This window comes from Dromiciops gliroides, chromosome 1 (genome assembly GCF_019393635.1).
Source record: "Dromiciops gliroides isolate mDroGli1 chromosome 1, mDroGli1.pri, whole genome shotgun sequence".
Classification (NCBI taxonomy): domain Eukaryota; kingdom Metazoa; phylum Chordata; class Mammalia; order Microbiotheria; family Microbiotheriidae; genus Dromiciops; species Dromiciops gliroides.
In genome coordinates, this window is record NC_057861.1 from 372,509,255 (window position 1) to 372,529,499 (window position 20,245).

The window sequence follows — 20,245 nt, forward strand, 5'->3', positions numbered from 1 at the left end:
CCAAATACTACAAAGTGTGGCATTATTTAATTTTTTTTTTGTGCAGACTGAGAAAAGCAAGTGAGAAGATGTCAATGCATATAAAACTTATATGTGTAGGGCAGCTAGGTGGCACATTGGATAAAGCACCGGCCTTGGGTTCAGGAGGACCTGAGTTCAAATCCGGCCTCAGACACTTGACACTTACTAGCTGTGTGACCCTTGGCAAGTCACTTAACCCTCGTTGCCCTGCAAAAAAACCCAAAAATTTATATATGTATTCTTTGTACATTTTTTAAGAGAGCTGGTCATTAAACATTAATTACCACATTCCTGTGTATTCCACATTTAGTGATGAGTAGTTTGACTCAAATTTCAATTAGAATGTTTATGAAAAATGGCTCTTCTGCTACACACAAAGCAAAGTTCCCCATTTAAAATATTTTTATGATATTTTTAAAATATCCATACCACAAAACCAAGAACATAGTCCTGGTGTATCACTTTGAATATCTTCCAACCTGATATAGAATCTTAAATGACTGCTCTTTGATTATAGCCAAAGAACTAGCTCTGAAGCCACCTAATTCCATTATTTTCTTGTCCATATCTATCTGGGTATATTCTGAGATGTTGTTTAAAAATATTTCTTTACAACCTATTTGAATATGTCTTTAACATTCTCATGATTTTTCACTCTAGCAAGTAAATTTTAAAAAAATATGAAGTTAGTCTGGCATGAATCCATTTTTTGAAGAAGCTAATTCATCCAATTTTGGAAATTTTCATTTAAGCTTAGCTTTCTTGATTGGCGACTAAGCGAGTACAAACTTACTGGTTCTACAGTCATTCACATAGGCCATCTTATTACCTGCAATGTGACATACTCCTCTACCTACCTTTTCACTTTATACTTCTTGCTTTGGGCAGAGTAATTAAGTCAGTAAACACTGGAAGCCATATGGATCAATTCACCATCCCTGAAACTATCTACACTCTAAACTAAACTCCCCTTCTCTGACCATCACACAATTATATGTATTTTCTTTCCCTGTGAGAATGTAAACTCCTTTAGAATAGGATCTTTATCACTTTTTGTATTTGGATCTGAATTGCTCATATCAAGCAGATTGAAACATACTAGTTTCACTTTTATGTGTTTTTTTTTCCTCATGGTTTCCCCCTTTTATTCTGATTCCTCTTAGAAAAAATACTTTTGAGAAAAAAAAAGTTTTAAGTTTTCTTCTTCCTTATCACTCATTAAGAAGGCAAGCAATCTGATACAGGTTATTCATGTGTAGTCATAGAAAATATATTTCCATATTAGTCATCTTGTGAATGAAAAGGTTAAAAACACAGACAAAAACATGAAAGATTTTTTAAAAAGATGTTCATTCAGTATTCAGACTCTAGCAGCATTTTAATCATAGATCCTTTGGAATTATCATGGATTATTGTATTGACAAAAATAGTTTTCATTTCATTTACATTTAACCATCATACTACATCATTGCTACATTGCTCCCCTACAGTACAATTCAGTTTGCATCAATTCAAGTAAGCCTTTCCAGGTTTTTCTAAAAGCATCATACTCCTATTTTTTTCCTTTTTCTTTTTTCTTTCTTTTTTTTGCAGGGCAATGAGGGTTAAGTGACTTGCTCGGGCTCACACCTAGTAAGTGTCAAGTGTCTGAGTCCAGATTTGAACTCAGGCCTTCCTGAATCCAGGGCTGGTGCTTTATCCACTGTGCCACCTAGCTGCCCAAACAGTAATTTTTCTTTTTTTATTTTTTTGGGGGAGGCAATGAGGGTTAAGTGACTTGCCCAAGGTCACACAGCTAGTAAGTGTCAAGTGTCTGAGGTCAATTTGAACTCAGGACCTCTTGAATCCAGGGCCAGTGCTTTATCCACTGGGCCACCTAGCTGCCCCTTTATACTCGTCATTTCTTATAGCACAATAATATTCCCTTACAATCATATACCACAACTTATTCAGTTCCACAGTTAATGGGCATGCCCTCAATTTCCAATTCTTTGCCACCCCAAAAAGAACTGCTATAAATATTTTTCATGAATAAGTCCTTTTTCTTTTAAAACAAACCTCTTGGGGATACAAAGATGATAGTTATATTGCTTTGTGAAAGTCTAGATACCGTTTTATAGCCTTTAGCCTATAGTTACAAATTGCTCTCCAAAATAGGTGGATCAGTTCACAACTCTACCGAAAGTGCAATAATTTCCCAGTTTTACTACATCCCCTGCCATATTTGTTATTTTTCTTTTCTTCCTCATTAATCAATCTAATAGGTGTGAGGTGATACCACAGAGTTGTTTTAATTTTAATTTCTTTCATGAATAAAGCATCTTATATAGCTCTCAATCTCTTGTTTTGTCCTAAATTCTTCCCTTATCCATAGATCTGCCAGGTAAACTATTCCATGCTCCCCTAATTTGCTTATGGAATCATGCTTTACATCTAAATCATGTACCTATTTTGTCTCTCTCTTTCTCTTTCTCCTTTCACCCTGTCCCTTCTCAAACGTGTTTTGCTTTTGGCCATCATTTGCCCCCAATCTGCCCTCCCATTCATCATCCACCCCCCTTTACTTTCATGTAGGGCAATGATGATTTCTATACCCAACTGAATATGTGTGTGTGTTTGTGTGTGTGCGTGCTATTCCCTCTTTGAGGCAATCCCAATGAGATTAAGGTTCCGGTTGCCTGTTGCCTATCTTCCACTTTCACTGTAAAACCTCATTTGTAACTCTTTTATGTGAGATCATTTACCCCCTCTACTTTCCACTCCTCCTTCTCCCAGTGCATCCCCATTTTTCACTCTTTAATCTCATCATAGTCAACTCATAGCTATGGTCTTCTAACTGCTCTAATGATAAAGTTCTTAGGTGTTACAAGTATCATCTTCCCATGTAGGAATGCAAACAGTTTTGACTTATTGAGTGCTTTATGATTTATCTTTCCTATTCATCTCCTTATGCTACTCTTGAGTCCTGTATTTAGAAGTTAAAGTTTAGATTTGGTTTTCATTAGGAATGATTAAAAGTCTTCTATTTCATTAAATATCCATCCCCACTGAAGGATTATACTCAGTTTTGCTGAGTAGGTTATCCTTCATTATAATCCCAGCTCCTTTGCCCTTTGGAATTTTTCCAAGCCCTATGATCCTTCAACATAGAGCTGCTAAGTCTTTTGTTATCCTGATGTAGACTCCATATTTGAATTGTTTCTCTTTGGCTGCTTGCAATATTTTCTCCTTTACGTGGGAGCTCTGGAAGTTGGTTATAAGATTCCTGCAAGTTTTCCTTTTGGATGTCTTTCAGGTGATTAGTATATTCTTTCCATTTCTATTTTATCCTCTATTTCTAGGATATCAGGGTAGTTTTCCTTGATAATCTTTTTGAAAAATGATGTCTAGGCTCTTTTTCTTATCCTGGCTTTCAGCTAGTCTAGTAATTCGCCTATTATCTATTTTTGATCTATTTTCCAGGTCATTTGTCTTTCCAATCAGATATTTCACATTTTCTCAATCTTTTTCATTCTTTTGGTTTTTTCTTATTGATTCTTATAGTTTCATTCAGTCATTACCTTCAACTTGCCCAATTCTAATTTTAAAGGTATCATTTTTTCTATGTTCTTTTATAGCTCCTGTTACATTTTTGCCAATTCTACTTAATAAAGAGCTCTTTTCTTCAGTGAATTTTTCTTCATCTTTTTTCCATTTGTTCAATTTTGCTTTTTAAGGCATCCTCTTCAGTGGATGTTTCTGCCTTTGTAAAAAAAAATTAAATTTAGCCTATTCTTTTTTAAGGTGTTATTTTCTTCAGTATTTTTTGTGCTTCCTTCTCCAAGTTGCTGACTCTTTTTTCATGATTTTCTTGCATTACTCATTTGATTTCTTAATTTTACTTCTAATTCTCTCCTTTGATTTTTTTTATTTAAAATTTTTTTATTAAGATTTTGTTATATTGACATGTTTCTCATTCCACATCATCTTTGGCCAAGCTCTGTATACTCACAATTCTCTGGCTTATTGTTGGCAGCTTAGTCAGAAGCATCTGGAACACTGGTGATGGAAAAGTCTGCTGTAGAACTTGCAACAACTGTTGTGGCTGCCCACAGACAGCAATGGCATTTGTCAAGTGGTCGACACCCTTTTCATATTCACCTTGGGCTAGTAATTCCTCACCAAACTGTATTTCTTCAAGGAAGAACTGCTGAACAGCCTCAGCATCTTTAAGGTCGGGTAACTTTGAAAGTCTGGCTCTCTCTTTAGCAAGTTTCTGTTTCTTTCTTCCCTCTCGAAGCCTGTTCTTGAAGTTGGGGTTGCTCCATCTCTTGCAGTCAAAGTAAATACAGTAATCGATGAAGAGGGCCCGCACACACCGGCAGCGATGACCCCACTCCGTTCCACCATGTTTTGGGCAGCTGCTCACAAAGCAGGTCTCAGCAGCCTCTCCTTTGATTTTTAAATACTTTTTCCATTCATTCTAGGAAATTTTGGGGGATGCAAGACTATAGACAAATTCCCATTTTTCTTTTAGCTTTTTTTTGGTTCTTTTTATGTGGGGAAATAAAGGTTGAGTGATTTTCCCAGGGTCACAGAGCTAATAAGTGTCAAGTGTCTGAGGCTGGATTTGAACTCAGGTCCTCCTGATTCGAGGAATGGTGCTTTATCCACTATGCCATCTAACTGCCCCTTCATTTAGGTTTTGTAAAAAAAAAATCTGCTTCTGATTCATTGAGTAAATTAGAATCTTTGACTGTGTGGATTACAACAAAATGTGGCAAGCCATAAAAAAGATGGAAGTATCAGGTCATCTCACTCAGGTCTCCTGAGAAACCTGTATGCATGCCAAGAAGCAACAATTAAAAGCAAACATGGAGCAATTGATTGGCTTAAGATTAGAAAAGGAGTATGACAAGACTATATATTGTCACCTTAATCATTTAATTCATTTACAGAAATGCTTTGGAATGCCAGAGAGACAAAAACAAAATCCAAAATTAAGTTTGTCAGGAGAAATATCAACAATCTCACATATATTGATCATCCCACTCTGATGGCATAAAGAAGAATTAAGGAGCCTCTTGAGAAGAGTGAAAGAGGAGGGGGTAAAAGCTGGGATGAAGCTTAACAACAACAACAACAGCAGCAACAACAACAACTACAACAACTATATCTTTGCAACTGGAAGCATTACTTTCTAGCAAATAGAGGGAGAAGAAATGGAAATAGTGTCAGATTTTATATTCTTAGACTCAAAGATCACTGCAAAGGGTGACTATAACCATAAACATTTATTTATCTATCTATCTATCTATCTATCTATCTATCTATCTATCTATCTATTTATTTGTTTGTTTGTTTGTTTGGGGGGGGCAATGAATGTTAAGTGACTTGCCCAGGGTCACAAAGCTAGTAAATGTCAAGTGTCTGAGGTCGGATTTGAACTTAGGTCCTCCTGAACAGCTCTGTTTTTTTCAGTAGCAATGTTTGGCTGTGTGGGTTGGACTATAAAGAAAGCTGAGGGGCGGCTAGGTGGTGCAGTGGATAGAGTACCGGCCCTGGATTCAGGAGGACCTGAGTACAAATCCAGCTTCAGACACTTTACACTTACTAGCTCTGTGACCCTGAGCAAGTCACTTAATCCCAATTGCCTCACTAAAAAAAAAAAAAAAAAAAAAAAAAAAAAAAAAAAAAAAAGCTGAGCACCAAAGAATCAATGCTTTCAAATTGTAGTGCTGGAAAAGTCTTTTGAGAGTCCCTTGGACAGCAAGAAGATCAAATTAATCAATATTTAAATAAATTAACTATTCACTGGACAGAATTAAAGAGATAGTGGAGGATAGAAGGGCCTGGCATTCTTTGGTCCATTTGGTCACAAAGAGTCAGACATGGCTGAATGGCTACACAACAACAACCACAAGAAGAAAAATTATAGCTGTTTTGACATTGTTGTCTTCTGAGTTTGTGTTTGGATCTTCCAAATCACCATAATAACGTTCTCTCATTAGTTTCTTTTTTTGTTGTTGCTGTTTACTCATTTTTCCTAGCCTATATCTTGCCTTTTAACTTTCTGCTAAAGTTGGATTTTACTCCTAGGGTAGAGGGGGCACTGTCCCAAACTCCAGGTTTTTCTTAGGCTGCTTTCAGAGCTAATTCTAGTGTTTGTATTTTTTAATTCTTACAAAGTGGTATTATCTAAGGAGTAGTTTAGTTATTGCTCTTTAGGCCTGTGCTATGGGCCTATAAGAACTCTTTTCTGCCCTGAAACTGTGACCAGGATGCCTATTCCAAATAGTCCTCTTTCTCTCCCTGGGACTATTACCCAAAACTGTGTATGGACAATGCAACAAAATTCTGCACTGAGTGCAAGCAAAGTAATCTACTGACAAGTTGTCTGACCCCATCATATCTATGGGCTGAGAGCTCAGAAAGCTACAGCTGCTGATTAACTTTCCCCCAAAGCCTATTGCTGGCTTGCCAGGGTCTGGACTGTGCTGGTTAGGCTTGTGCTGGACTCTTCTCTAGTCTCTTCCCAGTGATGTTGACGTTTTCTGCTGACCTTCCAAGTTGTCTTGGCAGAAAAAGTGCTTCACCCTGCCCATTTGTTAATTCTGTTACTTCAGAATTCATTTTGAAGCATTACTTTAAAGTTGTTTGGAGGAGAATTTGGGAGAACCCATTTGAATCTCTGCCTTTACTCCACTATCATCCTCTATTATTTTTCAAAGTAGCTCACTAATCTCATTTGGCAGCAGTGTCAGTATTCTCATGGGTATGGTTATATGAAGGCCTGATGACCTGAAATTATCAAAGACAACTAGGTACTCTCTTATTGTCTCTAGTTAATTTGGGTGTCAATGACTTATTAGACAAATTTATTCTATTATTTCCAGTCCAAAGACGATTTGTTTAGCTATTCTCCAATTAAGGAATACCTTCATGCATCTAGGTGTTTCCTTTTTTCTTTTTTTCCCCACCCTCCTCTTTAAAAATCAAGAAGTTGGTTTTGCAAATGATTCTTCCCTTACCAGTATTGTCCTCCCTCTTAACCACCCTGACATTCCCATTTGTTTAATTTTTTTGGTAAAAAAAAAGCATTTACATAATTTAGTAGAATAGAAAAGCATTTACATAATTTAGTAGAATAGAAAAAATATATGACTATATGGAACTGCAAAACCATTATGTATTAATGTGGGTGTTCAAAAGTCCCTTCTTTTGTTTCAAATAAGAGTGAGGCTTATATAATGCTCATGTCACCCACACCTTCTTTCATGCTAATGTCCAATTCTCAATGCATGCCAATTATAAGAAACAGTAAATTCTGGCAGTTCTTCTAGTGTATTCCTTTTATCCTTCTTTTGCTTTACTCTGTTAAAAGCATCAGAAAAGAACAGCACAATCATGGGTCTTCTGTTTTTCTTATTTATCTTTTATAATAACCTTTGAAGATATTAAGATACTAAAGGTACTGGTAGGCTTGTATTTGTTTCCCCTCAGTGGAAAGTAAGCACTAAATCTTCATATAGCCTTTTCTGAGGGCTCCTGCCTTGGGTTCCTTGTATTCCCATGGTGTCTTGAAACTTCCAGAGGTAGCCTCTTCCATATTTTCAAGGTCCAGAACATTGGATCTTCAGATTCATTTATGGATTATCATGATGGAATACAATGAAAATTCATGCCCCTGGGTCTTTGCTGGCTTTGTCTAGTTGTTGCCATGCAATAGTTGTTGCTGCCACTACCCAGGACTTCTAGAGTTCCCATCCTAGGATTTTCTATCTACTTTGGAGATTCCTGACCAACTCGGAATTTAGTGGGGGATGAGGGTAAAGGGAGGAAATCTCTACTCTTATTGCTTCCAGACAAATAATTTTTTTTATGCCTTTGGCCTATTGTAATGGGAGGCTTCATGCTTCCTTGTCTCTGCTGGTACTACTCTTGCTGGATCCTCCTTTCTTATAGGACTCTGCATAACAGTTTGAGCAATTTTTAAGTAAAAGACAGCTCAATAGTTTCTCATTAGCCTTCTTGATTATTATTTTATCTAGATCTTATTTCAGGTTTTTACTGGAGTAGGCATGAAGAAATTGGGAGTTGTATATATAATTTAGGTAAACATCTTAATTATAAATCTTTTGGTCATCTTTGCCAGTTTTCACGGCAAATGGGAAACCCTAAAAGATCTTTTAATTTGAGATTCACTTACTAATAGTTTGTAAATGTTTTGTTTTTATCATTTATATTTTGTGATTTTTCTTGTAAAAACTGTTCATATCCTTTGAGTACTTATGTATTGCGGAATAGCTTTTGGTTTTACATAATTGTGTCCATTTTCTGTACATTTTGGTTATCAGACTTTTATTGATGATGATTGATACACATATTTTCCCACTATAATATTGCTTTTATAACTCTGTTTTTATTTTATTCATACAAAGGTTTTTCATTTTTATATATTCAAAGATATTTTCCTTTTATTATCAACTCTATGCCTTGTTTCCTAAATTCCCCTGTAACCATAATTTTGAGAGACCTGATCTCATTTTAATCTAAATTCTGAACCTTTCTGGTATATAGTGTAAGATGTCAGTCTAAACATAATTTTTAAAAATTGCTTTATAGATTTCCCAGTAGTTTTTTTAAAAGTAGTCTTCCCCTTATAATTTAAGTACATAGCTTTAGAAAATAATATTTTGATGGTTTCATTTTCTTGATAATAGTCTGTCCCACTGATGTACTTTTCTGTCTTTTTAAATATATTCTTAGTTTTTTCTTGACTATGCTATAAATTCTATGACACAATCACTTCTGTCTAAAGTTTATATAATTTTTACCCATGAAATAATATAAAAATATAGGCCCTACCATGCCATTCTTATGCTCAGAAACTGTCAGCAGCTCCTTCTTGCTTCTAGAATGAAATGCACACTCTTTATCTTGGTATTTAAAACCCTCCTTGATTTGATTCTAAACTACTTTCCTAGCCTGATATCAGAGAACTTTTATGCAGTCTATATTCTAGTCAAACTGGCCTAGTAACTATTCTCTTGACAGTATATTCTATCTCTTCCTTCAATGTATTTTCACAGTTCATCTCCCAAGCCTGGAATATACTCCCTGTTCACCATTGCCTTTCAATTTCATTGTCTTTATTAAAGGCTCAGAAGACTCCAACTTCTCTTTGAAACATTTCCTATGCCCCTTAGCTTAAAATTCTCTCCATGCCAAAATATTTCTAAATTTTTTCTATTACTCTCTTTAATCTCATTATTATATTCTTTGTAGTATTCTTTTCCATGTACAATTCATTTTGTTTCCAGCTTCATGCAAATTATACTTTAGATTAGACTGATTTTCTCCCAATGTTTAACAAACAGTTAGGCTGATACAAGGGAGAGGGGTGGGAATTTTGGGGAAGGGAGAAAGTAATAAGCATTTATTAAATAACTACTTTGTACCAGGCTCTGTGTTAAGTGCTTTTCAAAAATATCTAATTTGATAATCACAGCAAATCTGTAAGGGGGAACTATCATTATTCTCTTTTCCAGTTCAGGAAACTGAGGTAAGTAGAAGTTAAGTGACTTGCTCAGGATCACACAGCTAGTAAGTGTCTAAGGCTGGATTTGAATTCAGGTCTTCCTGGCTCTAGACCCAACTATCTATGTGCCAATTTAATTTATTAGATCTAAAAATATTTATTTAATTTTTGAGTAAACAACTGAAAGTTCATTTATTGTCTTCTATGTGACAGGGGTTATATGAAGCACTGGGAACAAGGAAATGAATGAAACAGCTATGACTTTCAAGGTAAACAATATATAGACATGTAATAAGTACATTGACTTGAATATTTCATAGTGGACATACTTTTACTGAATTACTGAATCTGATTCTAAACTCCATTACTTAAATAAAATAAGAAAAACTTGGGGAAAGTTTCAGAAGATGATCATGGAATGGAATCAAATATTCAAACAGGAAAAATGAAAGGAAATAGGAAAATCCAAATAGAAGAGAAAATTTAAAAAAATCCAAAGAAGGGGTTTAATTAGGTTTGAGATGTTGGAAAGCTTCTACTCTGAGCTTTACAATGTTTTATCACTTTATATTATAACCCAGGAATGTAATAATATTATGCAAGTTTCTACATAATCATTTCATATTTTAATAATCAATTTCTAGTCATTTTGTCTTTGTGCATGAATATCTATGTCTGTATAGATGGTCTTTTCAAGTACCAGAGCTTGTAAAAATTAAAATGCAAGGGTTATATGAATACTTACTTATCTAAATAATCATGTCAGATAATTGTTAAATGCAAAAGAACTTCAAATTAAAACAATGAAATTTCAAAAAAATTCAAATTAACATTTTTTTTCTTGTGATACCACATCACTGATTTCTATTTGAGTATTCTTATCCAAAAAAGTTATGTGCTGCTTTACCTAGGCGATATTTTAACAATTCATTAGGATTTATTCTGAGGAAAGGAAGGAAATATTCAATAAGTGCCTACTACTGCTAGATTCTGTGTTAAAAACTTTACAAATATTAGCTAATTTGATTATCACAACAACCAAAGTTGCTGTGATTTTCCCTATTTTAGAGTTAAGGAAATTTAGGCAGATAGAGGTTAAGCCATTTGTTTAGAGTCACAAAGATAGAGTCTGAAATTGGATTTGAACTCAAGTCTTACTGACTTTAGGTTCAGGATTCAATCTATTGCCAAGGAGAACTGTATCCTTGATAAGGTTCATGTAGGTTCTAACATGGTTTAAGGGGGGAAAATAGTTTCCCTTTATGATAACTGTCTTAGAAACATCTAGTACTATTTTGTTTGTAGAAGTTTCATGTTGTCAGATAGGATATCTGAATTCCTAATTAATTTATTAAATTATGAAGTACCATAAAGAGCTTTTAATTATGGCAGCAGCAAGAAGTAGGGCTGCAATCACAATTTTAGACATAAAAGGTATAATTTAGTTTCTAGCAAACATTTAAAGAGAAGTTAATTCTAATACTATATGAAATATATGTAATAATAGGGAAAGGAGTTCTATTAAATTCCTTTTACAACACAAATATCGTGCTGATACATACACCAGGAAGAGCAAAAACTGAGAAAGAAAACTAAAGAACACTTTCCCTAATGAATATTGATGCAAAAATTTAAACAAAAGACTAGATTAAATAAATATATCAGAAAGATTATATACCATAACCAGGTGGGATTTATACTTGGAATACTGGACTGGTTCAATTTAAAACTTTATTTATTTTAACTAATGAAATAAACACAAATTTACATAACAAAAAATTTAAAAGATGATTGTACAGGAAAATGCAAATCTATTACGTAAAACTTGCTATTTCTTTTAAATATATAATAAAATTATATAACTTATCTCCCCTTTATTTTCTTCCCTCACCACCCTAAACCTAGACATAGCCACCATTAGAAACAAATATGTGTGTATAAATATATACACATACACACACATATACATACATACATATATATATATGTATATATATATATAAAATATCATTCTATACATCTATTTATCAGTTCTTTCTCTGGATTAAGGTAGCTTTTCTGTCATAAAGTCCTTTGTAGTTAATTTGGGTATTCATAATAGACAAAATGACTTAGTGGTTCAAATCGTTGTTATTGTATACAACATTTTCTTGTTTCTACTCATTTTACTCTTCTTTACTTCACGAAGTCTATCAAAGTTTTTCTGTCAATGAGTACTGCAGTAAGAGATAGAAATAAAGAATTTCGTTTTTGTTTGTTTTGGGGATTTTTTGTTTGTTTTAGGTATTTTTGCAGGGCAGTGATGGTTAAGTGACTTGTCCAGGGTCACACAGCTAATAAGTGTCAAGTATTTGAGGCCATATTTGAACTTAGGTCCTCCTGAATCCAGGGCTAGTGTTTTATCCACTGTGCCACCTAGCTGCCCCAATAAAATATTTCTTATAGCAAAGTTATATTCCATCACAATCATATACCACAACTTGTTCAGTCATTCCCCAATTGACAGGCATCCCTGCTATTTCTAGTTCTTTGCCATGGCAAAGGAAGTTGGTAAAAATATATTAGAACATATAGGTTCCTTTCCTTTTCCCCTATTCATCTTTGGAAATATATCTAATAGTGGTATTGCTGGATCAAAATATATAGGCTGGTTCAATATTAGGAAAACTTTCATCACCATTGGCCATATCATAAAAAACAAAAACAACAAAAAAAACAGAAATCATATGATTATTTGAGGGAATGCCTATCAATTGGGGAATGGCTGAACAAGTTGTGGTATATGAATGTACTGTAATAATATTGTGCTCTAAGAAATGATGAGCAGGCAGATTTCAGAAAAACCTGAACACAATTAAGTGGACTGATACTGAGTGCAGTGAGCAGAAGCAGGAGAACATCATGCACAGTAACAGCAACATTGTATTATGACCAACTGTGTTAGACTTGGCTCTTAGCAGTGCAATGATCCAAGACATTTCCAAAAACTCATGAGAGAAAATGTTCTCCACATTCAGAAAAAAGAACTGTGGATTCCGAATGCAGACTGAACCATACTGTTTCTACTTTTTGGTTGTTTTTTTTCTTTTTTGAGGTATTTCCCTTGTGTTCTGATTCTTCTTTCAAAACATGACTAATGCAGAATTATTTTTAATGTAACTGCACATATATAACCTTTATCAGACTTTTGGTCTTGGTGAGGGAAGGGAGGGAGGGAGAAAAATTTGGAACTAAAATTCTTATGTAAACAAATGTTGAAAATGATCTTTACATGTAATTGGAAAATAATAAACCACTTTTATGATTAAAAATAAAAATAAATCATGATTATTTCAATAGATACAGAAAAAATCTTTTGACAAAATATGACACTCATGCCTATGGAAAAAAAATTAGAAAGCATAGGAATAAATGTAGCTTTCCTTTAGAAGATAAACAGTATCTATTTAAAACTATCAACAAGGATTAGCTGTAATGGAGATAAGCTAGAACCCTTCCTGATAAGGCCAGGGGTGCAAAAAGGATACCCATTATCACCATAAATATTCAATATTTCACTAGAAGTACTAGCTGTAGCAATAAGAAAAGAAAAAATCAAGTCGATTAGAATTGGCAATGAGGAAACAAAACTGTCATTCTGCAAATGATATGACAGTTATCTTGGAGAATGCTAGAGAAACAACTAAGAAACTAGTTGAAAAAATTTAGCAAAGTTGCAGAATATAGAATAAATTCACATAAATCATCAGCATTTCATATATTACTAACAATGTAAAAATTCAATTTAAAATAATTGTAGACTGTATAAAATACTTGGGAGTCTACCTACAAAGACCCAGGAACAATATGAGCAAGGTTACAAAACACTTCACACAAATAAATTCAGATGTAAAGAATTGGAAAACTATTCATTGCTAATAGGTTTTTGTTGCTGTTCAGTTGTTTCAGTCATCTCCAACTCTTCCTGACCCCATTTGGAGTTTTCTTGGCAAAGATATTGGAGTGGTTTGCCTTTTTCCTTTTACAACTGATTTAACAGAAGATGAATCAAACACTAGATGACTATGGTCATGTACTACTGTATTTTGTGTACATAATCTATTAGTACCCTATGGTTTTCATGACCATGTTGTAATACAGTTTGAGATTTGGTACAGCTTGGCCACCTTCCTTCACACTTTTTTTTCATTGCTTCTCATAATATTCTTGAACTTCTGCTCTTCCAGATGAATTTTGTTTTTATTTTTTCTGTATCTATAAAATATTTTGTTAGATTGATTGGTATGGCAGTAAATAAGCAAATTAACTTAGGTAAAAATTGTCATTTTTATTTTATTGCTCAAGTGTAGGCTGTTTTATGATGAAAAACATTATCCAACTCCAGAGAAAGAACTAATGTATTCTGAATGCAGATCAAAGCATCCTTTTTTTAAAAAAAAAAACTTACTTTATTTTTCCTGTTTTTGTTTTGGTCTGTGTTTTCTTTCATAACATAACTTATATCAATTTTTATTGCATGATTACATATTTATAAACTATATCAAATTTCTTGCCTTCTCACTGACAGATTAGGAAAGGGAAGGAACGAAAGAATTGAGAACTCAAAATTCTTAAACAATGAATGTTAAAAATATTTACATATAATTGGAGAAAAAGAAAGAGTTGTGAGTACCAGGCAGCATAGACACAATGGAGATGAAACTCATGGGATAGGAGTTTGAGGTCTAATTTTTATAGGTTTTTTGGGGGGTAACAGCAAAACTCATCTGTGTCACCTTGGGGTTAGTTCGTTAACACATTTAAATCATTTAATTTATTGGTAAAATTTTAAAGTTATCATGTCTATATCCTTGCAAAGTCTTCAGCACCTATTTGAAATTCTGCTAATCTAGAACTGGAGGTCTGGAATTTATCTGGGATTTACAAATCATAGGACTAAAATCCTGGCGACAAGTGTCTTGATGTCTTTTGCTGATTCAGCACATATTACCAGGATGTGAATTTTGGTTAATATATGATACAATTTATAAACTATGCTCCTTTGATCTTTGGGATAGTTTGTACATGGCTTCCAGGTTCCCCTTTGAAATATTATTTCCTTGTAGTTCCCCTCTATGATGACTTCTTATAAACTTAATATATTGAGTAGAAAGGGCAAGAGGTAGTCACTGGCAGTAGAACAGTATACACTTTTTTTTTTTTTTTTTTTTAGTAAGGCAATTGGGGTTAAGTGACTTGCCCAGGGTCACACAGCTAGTAAGTGTTAAGTGTCTGAGGCCGGATTTGAACTCAGGTACTCCTGACTCCAGGGCCGGTGTTCTATCCACTGCGCCATCTAGCTGCCCCTACAGTATACACTTTTAAGACAGTATAGAATGCATTATGAAATTTGCCTTCTAAGCTCTCATAACCATTTCTGAATTCAACTCATTTACATGTCACATGCCATGATCTTTTTTTCAATTACTGCTCACAATGCTAACTACATTGAACTTCTCTGCTTATCTGTGTTCAAAGTAACTTTTACTTTTCAAAAGTTCTGAATCTGAAAATTGTTTAAAATAACAATGTTGAATATTTGAGGGTACTATGGCTTTAGCTGGATCTCACAAGGAAAAATCTGACCTCCCTTTCATCCCATTTCACAAAGGGAGGTATGTGTGCATGCACATCTTTTAGGCACACTACCGGATCATTAGTCTGTCCTTGACAGTCTTAGTGACTTTCCTATCAACAGTTTTCCAAGGAAGTATAGGTAGAGTGTGGGATGCAAGACATACTATCCAAGTAAGGAAGAGCACCACATGCTGCTCTTACATTCAGTATGTCCTAGCAAAGTACAGTGAAGCCATACAACATTTTGACCAATCAATTTCCTGTGTACATGCCCCATACCTGATTCATGCTTGCACAGACAAAGAAAGCATTCTGCCAAGTATGCTTATATAACCTATATGTATAAATATCAGGGAAATTTTGGGGGAGTTAAAAATGAGAATTCACACAATGTCTGCCAGCCGACCTAGACACTGATCCCTCTGTAAGTAAGTGACCTTTAAATAAATTATATCTCTTTAACCCTGGATCTGCCAATGGCTTTCTTTGGTATTGAGTTGTTATTTTGGGGGAATAAGAGAGGTATATATCTGAGCCCCTCTATAGACCCAATAATTGGCAGAGTTGAGAGGATCCCATACCCAACAAATATTAATTGCTTTAAAATATTATTGAAAAACATTATATTTGGAGTGAGGGAGACCTGAGACTTCCTATGCTGAATCAGACCACTAAGTTGAAAGTGTCCTAATGGGACAATTACAGCACTTTAAATCACAAGATTGTGATTATGAAATGAGATATCATCTTTCCTTAAAAATATTAAATAAGGGGCTGCTAGGTGGCGTAGTGGATAAAGCACTGGCCCTGGATTCAGGAGGACCTAAAGTCAAATCTGGCCTCAGACACTTGACACTTACTAGCTGTGTGACCCTGGGCAAATCACTTAACCCCTTTGCCCTGCCAAAAAAAAAATATTAAATAAGAACTAATTTTACTGCTTGGAAGGTAAGCTAATACAGACATTCAGTCAACATTAATATTCTCATATAATAGTTTTCTGTTTAAATTATCATTTAAAATTTTTCCAAATGACTTGCATCTTATCCTGATAGGGAACCTCTAGTACCATTACTCTGAACCAGGAGATCTTACTAAGTAATTGATAGTGGCTGAGTCCAGCAGCTATCTACTGAAGCTCCAACCAGGGTCACACCCAAAGATCTGTTGTTCAGACTCAAGTCCAAGTCCAAGATTAAATCTTTATGAGGATCAATTGTTAACTGGGGAGTGTTAGCTAAGCTACTCACAGCAATATTGGGGCAAGGAAGGAGACAGACAGCCTCCTTCAAAACAGAGCAGGATTTATTTAACAAGAAAGAACTTAAAAAAACACAAACAGGACCAGTGGGATCAAGGGAAAGGAAATAAAATGGGGAATGGGGAAGTATACAACATGAACAACACCACCACCCACAGCCAAGGTTTTTTTTTTTTTTTTTTTAAATTCTAGCCAAAAGATGGGGGTCATAAAAACCTCAAATAACAATTAATTCTTTACACCATTTTGGCAGCATAGAGAGCTTGCAGATGCCCAACCTAAGTTTTCCCTGATATCCTAGAAGGATAACACAATAATCAATACTCCAATAAAGCAGGAGTAGGAGCAATCTAGGCATTCTTTCCATTCCAAACATGAGCAGAACCTGGCCTTAATATAAATACTGAAGCAAGAAAGGAGTCAAGAAAAATGAAGTAACAAACAAACAAAAAGAATCCCATCATAAAACGTCTTTATGGTAGCAGGAATTTTGAAGATATAATTTCTAAAGAAGAGAATGACTCCAAAACATTTATAAGCAGAGTCTCAAAGAAAATACAGTTTGAGAACTCAACTAGAATTCCTGGAAGAGATACGGTTAGAGTTAAAAAAAGAGTTTAAAAGTTTTGAGTCCTAAATTCTGTTTCTCCTTCCCTCTCCCCTCTCCTTTCTCCAGAGGCAGTAAACAAGAGTAGGGCTAAGCAGAAAGAAGCGCTGAGAGTGGTTCTCTTATGTAGTGATGTTCTTAAAAGAATAATGGAAAAGAGGAAAACATCAGTAGGAGGGAGAGTAAGCCTTGGGAAAATTGTCGCACATAATTGAGGTGGTCAAATAGAAGTCTACACCAACTAGAAGAAAGGGTAGGGAAAGAAGATTTTAACTAACATTGTTCTCATCTGTATTGATCAAAAGAAGGAAGAATATACTCACGGAGACAGAGTTGGGTACAAAAATGCATTTTACTCAGCAGGGAAACAGTAGGGAAAGAGGAGAAGTAGGGATTAGAGGGAGGATACATTAAGGGAAGGTTTAGTCCTAAGCAAAACAAACTTAATTAAGCATACACAAAACTATAAAGGTAGACATCTTTTTGAGTGGCAAATAATTAGAAACTGATGTCATGCCTTATGATTAGGGGATGACTGAATGAGTTATTGTACATAAATGTGATGAAATACTATTGTGTGGTGTGAAATGATGAAGAGTATGGTTTCTGAGCAACCTCAGAAGGCATATATAAACTCATGCAGAGTGAAGTGCACAGAACTAGGAGAAAAATGTATACAAAAGCAACATTATTCTAACGTTAAACAACTTCGAAAAAAGCAGAAGCTCTAATCTGTATAATGTCTAACCATGATTGTACATCATTACCAAATAAATATTTTAAGGATTTAGTATGTGCCAGGCATTGTATGAAGCCAGAAAATTAATTACAAAACATGCTACCAAGAAGTGCTATGCTACCTCTTGTGAGAGAGATAAAGGACTCAGTGCAAAATAAGAAAGTTATTTTTTGGGGTTTTTTGGTTTGTTTTTGTTTTGCTGGGCAATGAGGGTTCAGTGACTTGCCTAGGGTCACACAACTAGTAAGTATCAAGTGTCTGAAGCCGGATTTGAACTCAGGTACCCCTGAATCCATGGCCGGTGCTTTATCCACTGTGCCATCTAGCTGCCCCCAGAAAGTTATTTTTTCTTGACATGGACATTGGGGAAATTTGTTTTGCTTGTCTGTTTATAATGGGAATTTTATTTCTTTCTTAACTGGGGATGAAGAGGTAATGGAAAAGAAAGTAGATGTATAGTCATGAAAAATAAAATTTATTGATTAATTAAAAATATAAAAGTATTTTATTATTTCACAGTTACATGTAGAGACAGTTTGCAACATTTGTTTTTATAAGATTTCTAATTTGAAATTTTTCTCCCTGCTGCCCTCCCCAAGATAGCAGGTAATTTAATATAGCTTAAATATATATATATATATATATATATATATATATATATATATATATATATATATATATATATATATATATATATATATATATATATATAACATTAGTCATGTCATAAGAGAAGAATCAGAGCAAAAGCATCAAAAACAAAATAAATAGTATGGTACAATCTGCATCCATATTCCACAGTTCTTTTTTTTTCTGGATTTGGAGAGCCTTTTCCATCATGAGTCCTTTGGAATTTCTTGGACCGTTGTATTGGTGAGAAGGATCAAGTCTATCACAGTTGATTAAAACATAATGCTGATGATACAGTGTACAATGTTCTTCTGGTTCTCCTCATCTCACTCATCATCAGTTCATGCAAGTCCTTCGAGGTTTCTCTGAATTCCTCCTGTCCATAGTTGCTTACAGCACAATAGAAATCCATTACATCCATATACCACAACTTGTTCAGCCATTCCCCAATTGATGGGCAGCCCCTCAATTTCTAATTCCATGCCACCACAAAAAGAGAAGCTATACAAATATTTTTGTACATGTGTGTCCTTTTCCCTTTTTTATGATTTCATTGGGGAAAAAGACCCAAAAGTGGTATTGCGGGGTGAAAGGGTATGCACAGTTTTATAGCCCTTTGGGCATAATTCTAAAATGTTCTCCAGAATGGTTGGATCAGGGCACAGCTCCACCAACAATGTATTCATATTAAAATTTTTCCACAGCTTCTCCAACATTTATTATTTTGCTTTTTTGTCACATTAGCCAGTCTGATAGGGGTAAGGTGGTAACTCAGAATTATTTTAATTTACATTTCTCTAATAAATTATGATTTAGAGCATTTTTTATATGGAAATAGATTCTTTCATATCCTTTGACCATTTCTCAATTGGAGGATGACTTGGATTCTTATAAATTTTATTTAGTTCCCAATATATTTTGGAAATGAGGCCTTTAGCAGAAGTACTGGCCTCAAAAATTGTTTCCCATCTTTCTGTCTCCCTTCTAATTTTGGATGCATTGCTTTTGTTTGTAAAAATCTATTTAATTTAATGTAATCAAAATCATCCATTTTGCATTTCATAATTTTCTCTATCTCTTGTTTGGTCATAAACTGTCCTCCTTTCCAATGATCTGAAAGGTAAACTATACCTTCCTCTCCTAATTAACCTATGGTATCACCTCTTATGTCTAAATCATGTACCCATTTTGACGTTATTTTAGTATAAGGTGTAAGATGTTGGTCTATGCCTAATTTCTGCTATACTATCTTCCAGTTTTCCCAGGCGTTTTTGTCAAATCCCGAGTTCCTATCCCAGAAGCTGGAGTCTTTGGGTTTATCAAACAGTACATTACTAAAGTCATTTACTACTGTGTCTCCTGTGCCTAGCCTATTCCAATGATCCTCCACTCTATTTCTTAGTCAGTACCAAATAGTTTTGATGACTGTCGCTTTATAGTAGACCTTCAGATTTGGTACAGCTAACCCACCTTCCTGGGCATTTTTTTCATTATTTCCCTTGATATTCTTGACCTTTTGTTTTTCCAGATGAATTTTGTTATTATTTTTTCTAGCTCTATAAAATAATTTTTAGGTAGTCTGATTGGTATTGCATGGAATAAGTAAATTAATTTAGGTAGAATTGTCATTTTTATTATATTAGCTCAGCCTATCAATGAGCAATTGATATTTTCCCAATTATTTAGATCTGATTTGATTTGTGTGAAAAGTGTTTTGTAATTGTGTTCAAAGACTTCCTGGGTTTGTCTTGGCAGGTAGACTCCCTAATATTTTATATTGTCTACGGTTACTTTAAATGGAATTTCTCTTTCTATCTCTTGCTGCTGGACTTTGTTGGTCATGTATAGAAA

The 20,245-nt window shown here is 34.5% G+C and overlaps 1 pseudogene; it reads right to left on the minus strand.

Annotated features, from left to right (window-relative positions):
* Positions 1 to 3,973: 3,973 nt before the first annotated feature.
* Positions 3,974 to 4,410, minus strand: LOC122737746 (annotated as a pseudogene).
* Positions 4,411 to 20,245: the final 15,835 nt, after the last annotated feature.